The sequence below is a fragment of the Coloeus monedula genome (genome assembly GCF_965178545.1).
Source record: "Coloeus monedula genome assembly, chromosome: 11".
In the NCBI taxonomy this organism is placed as follows: Eukaryota; Metazoa; Chordata; class Aves; order Passeriformes; family Corvidae; genus Coloeus; species Coloeus monedula.
The window spans coordinates 3,607,889-3,623,093 of record NC_138791.1 but is presented as its reverse complement, the minus strand read 5'-3'; the positions used below and the strand labels follow the sequence as shown (position 1 = coordinate 3,623,093).

General features: G+C 41.3%; 1 protein-coding gene across 2 annotated transcripts in view; it reads left to right on the top strand.

Moving 5' to 3' along the window:
• IP6K1 (inositol hexakisphosphate kinase 1) overlaps positions 1–15,205 on the top strand; it is a 37,164-nt gene that overhangs the window by 3,874 nt on the left and 18,085 nt on the right. For both annotated transcript variants that reach the window (XM_082288604.1, XM_082288602.1), the window contains exon 3: positions 1,002–1,101. The gene's annotated coding sequence lies outside the window, so the exon portion shown is untranslated. The remainder of the gene's footprint in view (positions 1–1,001; positions 1,102–15,205) is intronic.

The window sequence follows — 15,205 nt, the reverse complement described above, 5'->3', positions numbered from 1 at the left end:
ATTTCCCAGTGTGCTGTTCGGGTAGATGTGCTTCCTAATAGATGCAGTTCTCTTAATCAGTGTGTTGGGCTGCCTCTGCTTCCTATGTAGTCCATGCTGGTGTGAACCACTCTGCAGATGGTACTGAGGTGCAAATGCTTTGCCTTTGTTTATTTCCATAGGCTCCTCCATGTGCATTTTGGGTGGCGTGAACTGTGTGTAAAAGACAAGCTTCTTCAGCTTGCATTTATTTTGCATCACCCCTGTCAGTATGTGGTGTCATTAATGTTTGAACCCTTTCTTTGGGAGTAAAGGAATAAGCTTTGCTGTTAAAGGGTACCTCTCTATCTGTATAATGTGTCCACAATAGTTAAAATGGGTGCAGTTGTTTTGTTGAAAAACAACACAGACATAGCTGCCATAATTATATTAGGAGAAGATCTGTGTCAACCAAATCTGATAAAAGCAGTGAAGGAGGTTATGAGATGGATGTGCCTATCCTGGTAGGACGTCACTACACGTGTTTGGGAGCTGCAGTAGATAAGCTGTCTCTGATTTAGCTTTTGTAGTTAGAAAGGTTATCTCCTTCACCAGCTGTCCTGCTGCTTTTGCCAACTGCCACCTCCCTTGCATTGGGGCCTACAGCCAGGCCTGTTCAGCTGCTACGGTTTAATATACTCTGCTTCAACCTTTCTTCCCTAATGGCCATCCCTGCCTGGTGAGGAACAGTCATGCATCCTGCTCTGCTCCACCCCTGGTTGGGAATTTTCAGCTGAAGGTGGTTGAGGCAAGTGGGGACAGTGTGTCCCCTCTGCCCTGCTGGTGGGTTTGGTAAAGAGCATCTGTCAGAGCCCGCAGGAATGAGTGAGAGCATTTGCGTCCTGAAAGGAACTTGCTGTGAATTCCAGTCCCAATCTCTAGGGGAGGCATGCTCTCAAACATTCCTAGTTGAGAAGCAAGTAAAGATCTAAATAAAAGCTAATTTAGCTCTTGCTAACTTGTTTCCATACATCATCTTGCAGGCTGACTTGCTTCTGGGGTCCAGCTCCCTCTTGATTGTGAGAAGTTGGCTCCATATTCCAGCGACTGCTCAGCCAAAGGAGCTTGGGTGACATCTCTAAGGTAACTTTTTTCTGTTTTGCTCAGAATACATATGCAGCCACCTTAGAGATCTTGCAAAGAGAAATAAACTGCTTGCTTTTTACCTCTCCCTTTGTAATTTTACCCTTCAAGTAAGGATATGTAGATACAGTTTGTGGGAGTTTTGCTCTTACCTTTGAAGGCTACTACAGGCACACCCAGGTAAGTGCACTAGCACAGAGTGAAAAATTCAGTTCTGTTCATTCACCAAATCAGTGTCAGTTCTTTGTAATAAGAGCTAAAATTCCAAGATTTGGACACTCACTCATGCTCTAGTAATTCTGGCCATTTAGGTGGCTGATGTTCAGCTGAATCACCTTACGATGATTTCAGAACTCTTATCATTGTCTCCTTTTTTCCTTTCTATTCTGAAGTTAGTTTGCTGAAAGTTGATAAGGCTGATCTGATAGTCTTTCAGTTTCAAAGAGGTTACTTTGTGCTGTCCTGAGTTTGGAAGAAAGTCTGTCATACCTGTTTTCCCCCAGTTCTTTATCAACAAAGATATGACTCAGTATACCTGTGGTATAAACAGACTCAAATGACCTCGTTTTCTTGAGACACGGTGTATTTAAACAGTGGCTGTCACACAGTTCAGTTTTCTGGTGGGGAGGCCCCTGACCTGTGTGCCTAATGTTCTGTCTTAGTTTGAAATGCAGAAGGTAGTGACCAGAGAAGCTGAGCTCCACAACAACCTTCCTGGGGTAGGGAGAGGAGACATGTGGTGCCTTCTCTTCAGGGCATGCTCCCGTGTCTGTCACTGCTACCTTAAGTTCTGATCTAAAGCTAAACTACTGTATAGCTTATATATTCTGTTCTGGCATTTTTCTTTTTTTCTCTCCCTGTAGTTCTATGCTGAGCTGCATTTTCCTCAATTTTTTTAAACTTCCAGAGCGGGTTAATGCAAAATGTCACGTGATCTTTAATTCCAATTAACATTGTCCACTGTTGGTATCAAAGTATTGTCAAGCGTTCCTGAAAGTGAGTTTAGAAATCTTAAAAGGGCACAAGAAGATAGGGCTGGCTGTTTGTTCTGTGTCCTTTGACAGTACTGTCTGAGCAGCTTAAGCACGTGTGGGGAGCAGTCATGATCTCATTACAGCTAACTATAGGCGATAAGCAGCTTTGAGCACCAAAATCAGTGCACTACGGAGTGCAGATGTCAGTGAGTTATTTAAAGCAGGAAGGATTTGGGAAAGAAGCCTGGGGGCTCCATAGTCCTTTGTCTTACTCAGTGTCTGAATCAAACCATCAAGTAACTGCCATGAAATTGCTGGAGCTATTGCAGAAGATGAGATATGGTGCTCTTGCATTGGTTTGTTGGTTAAAAAAATGGTAAAGTCCTGGAGTTTTGGAAGACCCTCACAGTACTTGCTGCTTGGTGGAAGGTTTATTCCACTTTTTCAAGCTGTGGTCTTTGTATAAAGCTGTGTGACACATCTGAGGAATAGACCTGTTGGATTCACAGGGGTTGACTCTGATCCCACAAATATGGAAATAAAAAGAACTTCTAACGTCAGTCTTTTGAGTGTGTCCCAAAAGAATTGTTGAAGCAGTCTGAAGCTCAGTTTGTGTTGAAACAATACATATGCAGGTTTTTTTTAGATAATTTCGTAAACACCCCCACACTTCCTGTATTAAACGCACATCATGTTAATCTTGAAGATGTGGATTTTACTTAGATTAAATGTTACACTGTATAAAATCTTTATGGATACCCATACTTTTGCAACTAATGGAGTGGTTTGCTTTATTTTCCATTAAAACCAAATATTGTGTTTTCTTATGCTGTGCAAGGGGCATTTCCTTTACTTGGGCATAAATCTTTATGTAATTGAGGTCTTAATACTTCACAGTTCTTACCACAAATGTTGACCTGAATAGACTTATTAAATTTGACAGTAAGCTAAATGTGAACGAGTAAGCATTATCAGCCATGCTTTATGCATCTTTTATTTTTATAGAATTAGGAAAAACCTCTATTTTAGTCAGACTGAATAGTTATCACTGTTGTGCAACATGCAGAATCCAAATAGTTTTCACTCTTCCTCAGGTGCTCTGCACATTGTTTTTTTTGGTTTTTTTTTTCCTGTGATAACAGCACTTGGGGGTTTCTGTTTTTCCCTTTAATTATTCTTAGCTTTAGTTAAGTAAGATCACAGAAATTTCCATTCCTGTTGTCTGTGTGTTAGTTATGTAGCATCCTTAGCACTGACACTTCCAATGAATTTCAGCAGCTTAGAAAACTGATCCTATTGACAATTTGGTTCACCTAATGACAAAAACCAGTTGTCTTAAAAATTAATTCTAATTTGTGAATGCAGCTTGATTCAAATATTCTTAGTTAAAATAGTTAAGGGTATTGTATCATTTGCCAGTCAGAAGTGAACCAAGGTCTTTATTCACTGCAGTTAAAATGTCTTCCTAAAACCTGGCAATTAAAAATCACGAGTTAGATGGCGAAGTGTTTGAGACTTTTATGTTTTTTGGAATTCATCCTATTGTGACGTGATGACCAGAAGAAAATTCAAAACTTTTTAAGAATTCTGCTAAAGATCAGTGTCCTGTAGTAGTGAGCTTGCCAGGTTGACTCTTGTGTGAATGCAAGGCACTTTGTTTCAGGTTTCCTGTCATTTGCAATTTTTTTATGACTCTCAAGGAAGAGAACTATGTGTTATTTTCCATCCATAATGTTTGTTATTTTGTGTTTTTCAGCCTGAGATGATACGCTTTTGGCACGTATTATCACACTTTATTGATCTGGAAGAGAAAATTAAAGCAAAATTTGCTTTCCCTAGCTATTAACAGCCCGTGATGTATTGTAGCTGTGAGAATACATGTGATTTAGCAGACTGTTATTTTGTAGAAAAAAAACCTAACTCAAACCAACCTGCAACATATCCTTCCAGTATCTTTAGAAGAATTTAAAGTGTGAAAACCCAAGGTAGCTGTAATACACTTAAGAGAGTTTTTGCTATTAGAAACAAACCTGCATCAGTTTGTATGACTTCCAGATGAGTGTGCTGTGCTTTTTTAGCATGTGGGGCAGAAGAAATTTATTTTTTTGTGTATATGCAGATGCTGCATTTAATTATCTACAAACCAATTTGACAATATATCAGGTTTAACATACTTTTTGCTTTGGCTTTACATCTCTTATGTAACCAGTGGCCTCAGTTGTTGTGAGTGGCACACTAGAAAACCTGTTGGAAGGAGCTTTGAGATCCACTTCAGCAGCTTAACATTTGGATAAGATACTGGGAATTTGTGACCTGTAGAGTGCTTACAGGAGCTTGTTTACGACTGCTTCAGTGAACAGGAAGTTAAATATAGGCTTTGTCTGATTCTTTGCTTCAAATGAAGAGGAGAAGTTTCTTGTTTCAAACCCTCAGACAGAACTGGTTGGTGTGGTAGAGCATTTCAAGGAGCCTACTGGGCAGGGTTGGTATATAGGAGAATAATAATGAAGATTGGGAATATTAAAAGTCCCTTTGGAAGGTGCTTGAGAAATATAGTGGAGTGAACTGTTTTCAGAGCTCCCTTCTTGGGTATTTCCTTTTGCAAACTCAAGTTACGTTGGATCCCTTGGAAGTGTGAGGTTTGCTAGAAGGTACCAAAGGATGGTTGTGCTGGCTCCTGATTAGGTAAAATGATCAGGCAGACATTTTTAAGTGCCAGGCTTGGGGTTTTGTCCTTCAGAACATGTAGCACCTTGCCAAGCTTGAAGTTGTTACTGTCTGACCAGTGCATGCGTCTCCTGAGAAGACAGCCTCAGGTTCAGATTGCCTTTCATTTCCACTCAGGTGGCTGGGCCTCCTGTTAATTCTTTGTCCTTTACCTTCCAGAACATGCTGCAAGCCACAAAACAACCCCAAGGTATTTTAACAGCTTTAAGATTTTCGGTATGAGTGATTGAAAGCCTTGCAGATTATGCTGATCCTCGGGAGAGTAACAGGATAAGAAAAGGCCCAGATCAAAATCCCCTCCTTGACCCTGAGTTGTGTGTCATGTATGTTTTGCCATATTGAATTTTTTAATGTCACAAGGGATGAGAGTATCCTTGTATGAAATTCTCTTTAGAGTTTTATCTAGTTTCAAATGAAATGACTACCTTAGCTTTTAGTCCCTGATACTATGTCATATATTCTACTTAAATTAAGTACTAGATTTAGTGCACTGTCTTTGTCTAAAGTATGTTTGCTCTAACAGACCTCATTATTTTCCTTTCCAAACCTCAGAAATGAAATGTTGCCCTTCATCCTTGATTTTCCATGGCGTTGTTTACTTTCTTGCAGCACTTGCATTGATATTTTTTTTTTCCCCCCTAACACAGAGCTCAGTTTTTTCTCTTTCCTTTTCCGTGTTTTTAGTTTGTTTTTTTAGTGGGTTTACAGGACATGAGAATATACCGTATAAAAGAATGTGCCTTCCTTTGGTACTTTCTCATGGGGAAAAAAATCACAATGAAGTGTCCAGTTGAGAAGTTATAGCTCATGTTTTCTTGCCTATGACCCTCAAGGGTCACCTGCTTAGGAAAATTAAACTGGTATTAAGTAGGGAACATGGATTTGCAATGTGATTATGTGGCTTTAACTCCCTGTGGATGTGCTTATAAGGTTGTTTCTGCTACAACTGCTTGGGACAGCTGCATTAATCAGCATGTTCATCCTTACCTAGTGAAGCTCTGCCAGTGGAATCCCTTGATGTAGATACAGTGACAGTGATAACATGACACTTTTAAGATAAAACTTGTTTTGCTGGAGGTGTTGATAAGGTAAAGAGTGAGGAGTGCTTTATTTGTCGTTGTGATTAGCACGTATTTCAAGGAAAGAAGGATTAGATAAAAAAGTAGGGGCCCAAAATATATCTTTACCAGCTGAATTAATTTTTTCATTGGCAGTGTAAAGTTAGAAGGGGTTGCAGCGGGAGAGGAGGGCATCCTCTCTCAGTTGGGCATGAAAGATTTTACCTATCTATACAAACCTTGGTATATTTATTAAGAACGGGTGTCTACTTGAAATCACAGGGCAATCTGCAGTTCCATTTTCTCATAGAGTAAATTCAGTGGTGTTCTGAGCATTGGTATAATCTGGAGTACTGTATAACTGGCTGTTTTGCATTTCTCTGACCTTTTTCAGATGCTTGAGAAAGCCCCAAATTTTGGTTAGTATTGATGTCTCAGAATTACGGTAGCAGAACAAACCGCTAGATAGCAACTGCTCCTTGTGCTTTTGGCACAAGAATTTGTTTACCAGGGTGAAGTGAGCTTGTTTGGATGATCTTGCTTTTATTCTCTTAAGTCTTTCTGTGGGACTGATGTGCTCCTAGATTGTCTTTCTGTTTACTGTCATATGAGCAGAAAAGTTGCTTAAGGATTTGGATCTTCAGCCAAACAGCACCACATTCACTTGAAAGAGGTTCCCTAATTTGAATCTGTCTTATCAGAAACAATTCAGTTGTTGATGTAGTAGGACACAAATTCCTTAAATTTTGTGAATTTAATTACCAGGTAAGACTAAATTTAAATGAAGTACAAGGGGATCATGAAAAGTGAAATGGTTGCCAAGCTGCTGGCTTTAAAATATGGCATAGAAGTAGCAGGATAGTCAAGTAAATTGTTCCTTTCTGAAAAGATGTTTTTCTGCTGGCTGAAGTACACCACAGCTGAATGATTTTACCAAGATCATGGAAGCATCAAAACCAGTAGCCTATTCCTGGTTCTTTCCTTTGTATTTTGATAACCTCAGGTAGATGATGGTTATCTAAAGAACCTGTTAATCAAATCAACTGGGCACTTTGCTGACCTGTTAAGCTTCAGCAGAGAGATGTAAGAATTGCTGCATTTCTCGTGGCTTTAAGTGTTTTACCAGTGTTCAGACAGAAGTCGTGCTGTCTGATAAAACGGCAGGATGCCATTAGGGGCCTGCCAAATGTAAGTGTTTTCTGCTTCCCCGTGTAGAAGACGACAAGTGTAGCTGGGGCAAAATGTTTGTTTAGCTTTATCTTCACAGTTAGACAGAGAAAGAGAAAATTCTGTTGCACGTGCCCCTCCATTCACTCTCAAACACTGTTGTAACTGCCAAAATGCTCTGGTGTATCTCTGTCTGCATATGTGAGATTAAAGCCCTCTTGGGTACTGAAATTCCAGCTCACATGAGGCAGGGAAGCTGTTAGTGCCTTGCATTCCATGGAGGGGTAGGTGGAGCTTATGCAGACAACATATTAAAAGTCAGAGTGTTAATCTTTTTGTTAAGAGCTGCTGTTTGTGTATCACCTGCTGTTCTGGCAGAACATCCTCAGGTCAGGATGCTGCTCTGATGTGGTCTGGTGGTGACAAGAGGCAGAGGGAGAGCCCAAGCCATGGCTGAGCAGATGTTTGTTTTTGGCCACAGAGGTGAGAAGATGGGTGTAATACCAATGTTTGCTTGTTTGGGTCTTAAACTCATTCTCTAACAACACGAGTTGTACTGAATGGGCATTGCCATGGATTTCCTGAAGGCAGAGATCCTGCGGTCCTCAGCTCCTTTAAGAGAGCCAGTTGCTTGGAATCCCCTTATCTAACACTGTTCATTTCCATATAATTAATTCTCAGGCAGCTCAGAAAAAGGGCAATGTATAGATTGAGGAGAAGATGGATCAGAGTGGTGTCACAGCCCACAGTGTGTCATAGGAATTGCAAAGCTGCTTTACACTGAGCTTGAAGTGAACCAAATCAAACACTGGTTTTCAGAGGCCATAAGGGTGAGATTAGCTGGCTTGTGATGGTTCTTTGTGGCAAGTTTGTGTTTGGCTTTGATGCATAACTCTTAGACTTGATAGGTTTAAATCTATATGTTGTCCTAATTCCTAAGGAAACAAAACATTTGTGCTGCTTCCTGAGTACTGGAGCCAGCTTCTGCTCCTTACCAGCTGACTTTGCTCTCCCCTCCCTTTGCACAGGACATGTTGTTGTTCACAGTGTGCTCTTTGGATGGAGTGTCTGGATCTTGACTGTAGGGTCAGTTTCTTCAAGCTGAGAAACATTTCTCTTCACAGATCCTAAGTGGCTGCTTACCAGTAGACATGCTTTGAAAATTTCCTTGTCACAGGTGGGAGTGGGATGTGGCATCTTGGCTTAGCTTTCCTCTGTAGTCTACATGGAAAGCAAAGAGAAAGGAAAAGTGTTGAATATCTGCTTAAGTTTTCTGAGTAGCAGAGTATTGCAGGACTGTACTCTGAAGGTAAAGAGGAAAGTGCAACTTTTTTTTTAAGCATTGTGAAATGGAAAACTGCACATTTAAACCGCAGCATGATGTTTTCCTTGTTAGCAGTGGTAGAAGAACTTTTCACCTCTGGCCCTAATGAGGCCTGTTTGTCTTCTGTGTTTAAAGTCTCAACATAAATATCTGGGGTGGCAAGTCACTGCAAAGGGATTTTTGCTTAAGTCAGGTCTCAGTCAGCAGCTTAATAGAATGTGGTTTCTATAACTGGTGGAGAAGGTTTTTGAGCAGTTAATGTGTATCATGCAAGTTTTGCTGCAGTTGCTATTTTTTCTATACTTTCTTCTTTAATTATTTTTTTATTTTGGGGAAGTAAGTAGCTGAGTTATTGGGGTAAAGGACAAGAAGCCTGCATTGTGCATCTGCATTGTCACCTGAGGAGTGAATCAGCTCAGTCATAAGAGTTGAGCTGTAGTGAGTTGTCCGGCCATTTTCTGGCAGGCAAGAGTTCCTGTCAGTGGCTTCAGTGTATGGGTAAAGAAAATCCAGTGTGAGTCTGTCTCTGCTGCTGCAGGAGATGCATTTAATAATATCCATGTCTTTGCTGAAGGGACTCGTGCTTGAGGCAAAAGCTCTTTCGTTTTTTTTTGTTGTTTGCCCAAGTAAACATTTTTATCATTGGAAGAAGATACTGAAGTTTTCAAATCCATGTTGTTCCCAGAAGGGGGCAGGGGAGACTTGCGAGTTGTGGAGTTTGATTAAAAAGTACTTTTGTTTGGTTTTGTGACACTTCCGTGCTGGCTTTCGGGCACAGCAGGCACTGCCGCCGCTCTGGCAGCGGGAGCGTGGCACGATGAGACGCCTGCTCAGTGCCAGGAGCCTGCAGCAGGGACCTGGCCTGCAAGCCTTCCGTGCCTTGGCTCTCCTTTCTCTTGGGGAGCATTGCAGCAGCTCAGAGTTCTCTCCTGCAGTTCCCCCATATCTGATACACTGAAATGATATTCGTGTTAAAGACATGAGAGAATATAGTTGTCATTAACATCCCCATTTCTATACCAAGAGCAATCTGGATGGTTGGCATCTACGTGGGTGAAAATCTTAGTTCCTTATTCTGTCATCTAGATTTTTATTCTTAATTAAAGCTGGAAAGAAGCTTCTCCATGCAGCTTTATTAGGGATTTTCAGGAGGGTCTAGGTTTGCTCTTCACAGACCTAACTTCCATTTGCTAAAGACACTCAGCCTGGCCAACAGTGAGAAGGCGGCTGTTTTGCCAAGTGTTTTGGAAATGGGGTCATGCAACTCCAGCAAGTTTGTTTTATGTCTGCAAAGTGGCCTGGGGTTTCTTTGACGGCCTGGAATACAGGCAGAACAAACTTGGCCATGTTAGTCTGCATTTCTGTCTTTGAATTGGGGAAGCAGCTACTTTCTCACAGGAAGTGCTTTTTGTAACGTTCCTGATAATTTTGACATAACTTCTACCTCCACATCGGCTGTAAAAGGGTAAACAAAGACTCTGCCGAATAAGGGGGCTGGATGAGTGGTGCACAGACTTGCTTGAGGTATTTGGTGCTTTTTATGCCTGAGTCATCAGTTGCAAGATCTCCTGGCTCCTGTGTCTTAAGACAAGGTTCAAAGAGGAACCAGCAGTCAGAAGCAAATGGAAACAGAGTGGGAGATTACTTGAGAGAATTTGAGCCATGGGAGCCCATGGGACCTGATGGTGCTGTGGTGCCAGTCTTGGTCATTTTGGAGAGGTGCTGGCACATCTCTGATCACTTACTTTAAAGTAGGCCCAAAGAATAATCCAAGGAGGTCAGTCTCACTTGACTCCTGGGGACAGTCATGGGTCAGGTCCTTTTGGTACACCTTGCCTGTGTGGAACATGTGAAGGAGTGTGACTGGGAGCAGTTAGTATGGATTTACTGACTATAAGTTGTGTCTGACGCACCTCATTCTCTTCTGTGATAAAATAATCGGATTTGTGGATGAGGAAGAGCACTAGAGGCCATTTAGCTTAAGTTTACTGGGTGTTTTCACACTCCCACAGTATTCTTGTATGCAAGTTGGGACATTACAGACTGGATGGGTGGAGTATGAATTCAAGCACATCAGGGAATTCTGAAGAGTAAATGGAGTCAGAGGCGGATGAACGGGTGATTCATAGAGCTCTTTCCACACAGCAGGACGTTAGCTTCTGAAAGTAGGCTCTTAATCAGTCATTTTTTTTCCTCCTGAATGTCATTCTTTGCCACAATGTGATAAGAGTGGATGGAAGACGGTATTTAAGAGGCTGTCTGGTTGAAATTCATCAGTCTGGCTCATTATCAGTGTAGAAGATTAATCTGTCTTTTCTTGGGAAGAAGTAGGGGGAGTTAACATGAATATTCTTCAAGATTACCTTGTTTTGTTTTTCATTCACTCACGTGTATATGTGATTGAACTATAGCTAAATACAATACATGGTAATTTTGGAGATTTCAGTCATACCTAGGGAGGATGTGTTTGGAATGCTGTGAGGGTAGTTTGAAAAGAAGGAAAACAATCAGTCAAAACAAAGTAATTTTGTTTTCAGCAGGTTATAGCCTCTTTGGGTTTGACAAACTTGCCGTTACAAAAGGTGATCTGGAGGTTTTCTGTCAGTCCAGACCTAATATGTACTTTGAATTCTCTTCAGTGTTCCTAATATACTGTGGAGCATCTGATGATCTTTTCAGGATTGCCAGTCTGGAAAGAATACTGTTTTATTGGATCTGGTCAGGCTAAGGTGTATATACTTGTGCCCAAGGAACTGTAATTGCAGAATTCAACGTATGGTGTTTGCTTTGGGAATTTTTTTCCTTTCCAATACTGCTATTACTGCCTTGCTGCAGCCAGTGGTATGTGTTGGCATTAAGAATTCAGTTTAAGCTATCTAGTGTGGTAGTGTGCTAAATTAAGGCGCCAGTTATGAGCAAAGAGGTTAATGGTCTTACATAATGTTGGTCTTGAGGTTTTTTGCTGCTGCAGAATCAAAAATAGCGATTAGAAGTTCATTTTTTGTCCTAGTTGTGTATTTTTCTGTGGGGATCAATTATCTGCAGCAACTGACTTTCTAATCAAAGCTGCTTTTTCTGTTTTAAAAGCATCATAATTTAAAAGTTGAGAACAGTACTAAAAATCCAAGTTCACCACAAGCTGCTTGTATTTGTCTTTCAGTTAGTGGTCTCTTGAAAAGCTGTAGATCATTCTTATTTTATCAGAACTGCCTAAGGAATGTAATTTTAGCTCCTCTGCTTTTATGGCTTTTGTAGTAATTCTTCATGGGTTCAGCTCCTTATGGCTTTTGTGTGTCTGTTAACCCTGTAGCTTCTCTGTGCAGTTACTGGTTAAAACTCTTTAACTCTTGCCTGCACTTTGCTATTGCACTGTGTAGTCTGAAACAGCCAAAACCACGGAGTGTTCTTACAGATGCATCTGAGATCTTCTGTTGTGTTAGCCAGTACTTTTTTTTTCTTCTGAGAACACTTTGCCATTTGTCCCAAATGGGAACTGACTGTATCCATTAGGATTAGCTTGTATGTGTGTCTAATCTCATCCTGAATCTCCATTCACAGAGATGCTGGCAGTGTGTTCCTTCCTGTGGAGGTTTCCCTTCATGTCTAGTCCCACATTTTTTGTAATTGTGGAATTCATAATGCATTGTAACATTGATTACCTTATGTAGAAAAAATGTATATGTTCACCTCCACGGCAGCATGGATTGCTTTACATCTGTGCACTGTTAAGTGGCAGTGGGAATGATTCCTGGTTACGTTATCTAGGGAAGATTCAGGACTTGCTTTGTAGACTCCATTCAGAAGTGTCCAAATGGTGTCTTGTTGGAAGGTGAAAAAAACCCAAAAGAACAGGGGGAGAGTTGTCCTCAAATTCTTGGTGTCTGATGTCTGTGAAAAAGAAAGATTTATGTAACTGAATGTGCTGCATTCTGCTCCTTGGCTTTCCTTCTGAGGTGCTAGGATGTTCTTGCAGGGCATTGCTGCTCTCACTTCCTGACAGCCCACCTGGGCTTAGTGCCTGCTGAGGCTCTGCTTTGGTACATGAGCTGAGGAGCTGTGAACCACATTCACTAGACTTGCCCTAATTTTTTAGCATATGATAATTTGTGCTTTTCAGTCTTTCCTTGATGAAATGTCTGCTTCCAGGGTAGTCAGCAGCCTGCATGAGGAGATAAGCTGAATTGGGATTTGAGGAGGGAAGCACTAAGCAGATCTGCAGCTGGGTATGTGACAGCCACAAAGAAGAGTCCCCTCCAAACATCACTGGCTGTGGCTTTCCCTACTTGCATTAGAGATTCCATTAAAAGTCCGGTCTTTGAGCAGCGATCTTATAAATTTTTCTAATCTCTCTCTGCTGATGAGAACGGTGAGGCAAGACATAGTATTAATGTGTAATAGCAGTGGGCTGGTAGCTGAGCAGCAGTCCCCCAAGGGTAGGATTCATAATCCTCTTAAAGGAGAGGAGAATCAGAAGCTTTGGAAGGTCACCTTTTGCGGGGTGAGAAGCAATCCGTGTGCAAAGCTCTGTTGCCTTTCTGATCGGTTCCTCTCCCATTTTCATATTTCATCTCACAGCAGCAGAAAATAGATCTAGATGAATCCTGCAAGAGTCTTGACCCCTGTAAAACTCCCACTGCCTCAGGTTTGACTACCTGCCAGAAGACAGCTGTGTCTATATGGGTTGATAATCTTGCGTGACAGGGTTATGAAGTCGCACTGTATAGAGATACAGGTCTGTTCCTCATGAGACACTCTGAGCGTGCTTTGATCTAAAAGGGATGACCATGTGCTTCTGCTTAGTGCTCTGCAGCTTCACCACAGTTTTACCTTTGCCTTACTTTGTTGCACCTGTATTTTGCTTGTGTTGAAAAGTTGTGAGAAATTCAGATGCCTAAATGCAGTCCTAAATGACGGCTTTACTAAATTTTCTTAATGTTTTTAAACCCTGTAATGTGTGTATTTGATATTTAAAGTGCAATACTTTCAATGTTAGTGACTGTCAGCAGTCAGAAATTTATTAACTTCTTGCTTGTGAGTTACGATATTTTAGTGATGTCTTGGGACAGAGATGTAGCATTTGTTCGTGAACTTAGTTGAAACACCTACTTTTTTTTGCAAGATTGTCCAAATACAGTGGAAACTTGCAGCTTGTTCAAGACGCATCCACACCTTAATCTCTGCATTTGGAGGAGTGAATTCTGCATGGAAGTGGCCCAGACTGTTTCTTGAGTGTGCTGTCCTCCACATGGCAGCCAGATGGCAAGTAGAAATTGAATTTTCTGCATCTCTGAAGCAAATTTTGGCCTTCCAGGAATCCCCAGTTTGATGAATGCAGTGTCCAGAGTTAGGTGTTAGAAGCAGTGATGAGAGCTTGCTACAGCAGGTGTTGATCATGAGGAAACCTTAGTGAAATTCTCCTGAGAAGACTCTACGATGTCCCTACCATTAAGGGATTGCTGTGCACGGCCAAGGGTAACGTGTGTCTGCTCTCCAGCAGATGAGGGGTACGTACATAGATGCAGCTTTTGGAGCTGTGTTGGCACAAGAGCCCTTTCATGGTGAGACAGGACAAATGAATAGTTCCAGCTTCATGTCACCTTCAGTGTTGTTGTAACTCCATTGCTTCACAGGAACTGCTGCAGTGGTTTCCTACACAGAGCCCTTTAGATGGGTCAACTCTTCCTTCCTAAAAAGCTTCGTTGTGCAGAAGCGGTCAGCTTTCTGAAGTGACTTTCTTAATAGTTTAACCAAGGTAAAGAGAACCTTGGATGTAACCCAGGCAGCAGTTTCTAAGAATTCTTTGTTGTTCATGAATCAGTGTTGTTTGTATAATGTTGTTGTCACTGTTCCCTCTGGCTTTGCTCCCCAGTACTGCTTGTGCATGCTGCTGCTGTTTGTCATGCCCTATTTAATCACAACAGGCTGTTCCTCACTCTCCTGTATATATTTTAGCAGCTCTTTTGCTCTGAAAATAATGCTGGTATCAAATAAATTAAAGATTGATTTTTGAGGAAACAGAGCATTGTAAATATTAATGATGTGTTGTGGAAGATGAAAACATGAAGAATTAGATTGCAGATTTTTTAATGTACAGTTTAAATCTTTTGAACCAAAGTGGTTATGTGTAACTATGAGGTGTGATATTTTATCTATGTTGAGTAAGAGAGCGGCTTCACAGTTGCTTGGAGCTGGACTTCTGCTGTGCCTTGGCTCCCACTTTCTCCCATTTTTTGATGCTGGGGGATTATTGGTCAGATGTATTGGGGACCTAATCCAACTGAAAACTGAAGGCTTTTTGTTTTGTTTTATATATTGCTGTTTCGTTTTCCTACCAGATTGGGTACTTACTGTAGCTGTCTGCAGGAGTGCTGATGCTGGTGTAAAGAGGATGTCAGGAGAGGTGAAAAAGTCAAATGATGTTTCTGCTGCAAGTGACAACTCTTGTCTCTTTAAAGTCAGGGAGTGAGACTGTTCTCTGAGCGTGTGTTTGCAGGGCAGCTGGAGCTGAATGGAACTGGCTCTGCTACTCTTGTGCCTGCCCTTGCCCAGCTCAGTGATTGTCCCCTTTTACTTTCGTTGGGCACTGGCACTAAACCAGTTCAGGAAGCCACATTGGCAAAAACAACTTTTCTTTTCTTCCGGGTTAACTTGTTTGCCAGGCTGGTTTCTGAGCAGGATCAGTGAGTGCCAGTGCTGACTCAGGAGAGAGGATGGGTTTGAAGAATGCTGACTTAGATTTACTTAAGCTGTCATGGAACTATAGCCTGAGATGCGTATTAAGGAACAAAGGGTAAGGTTTGCCAATTAGCAATTTTTTCAGTTTTGTGTCTTCGTGGATTGATGTGATGACATCT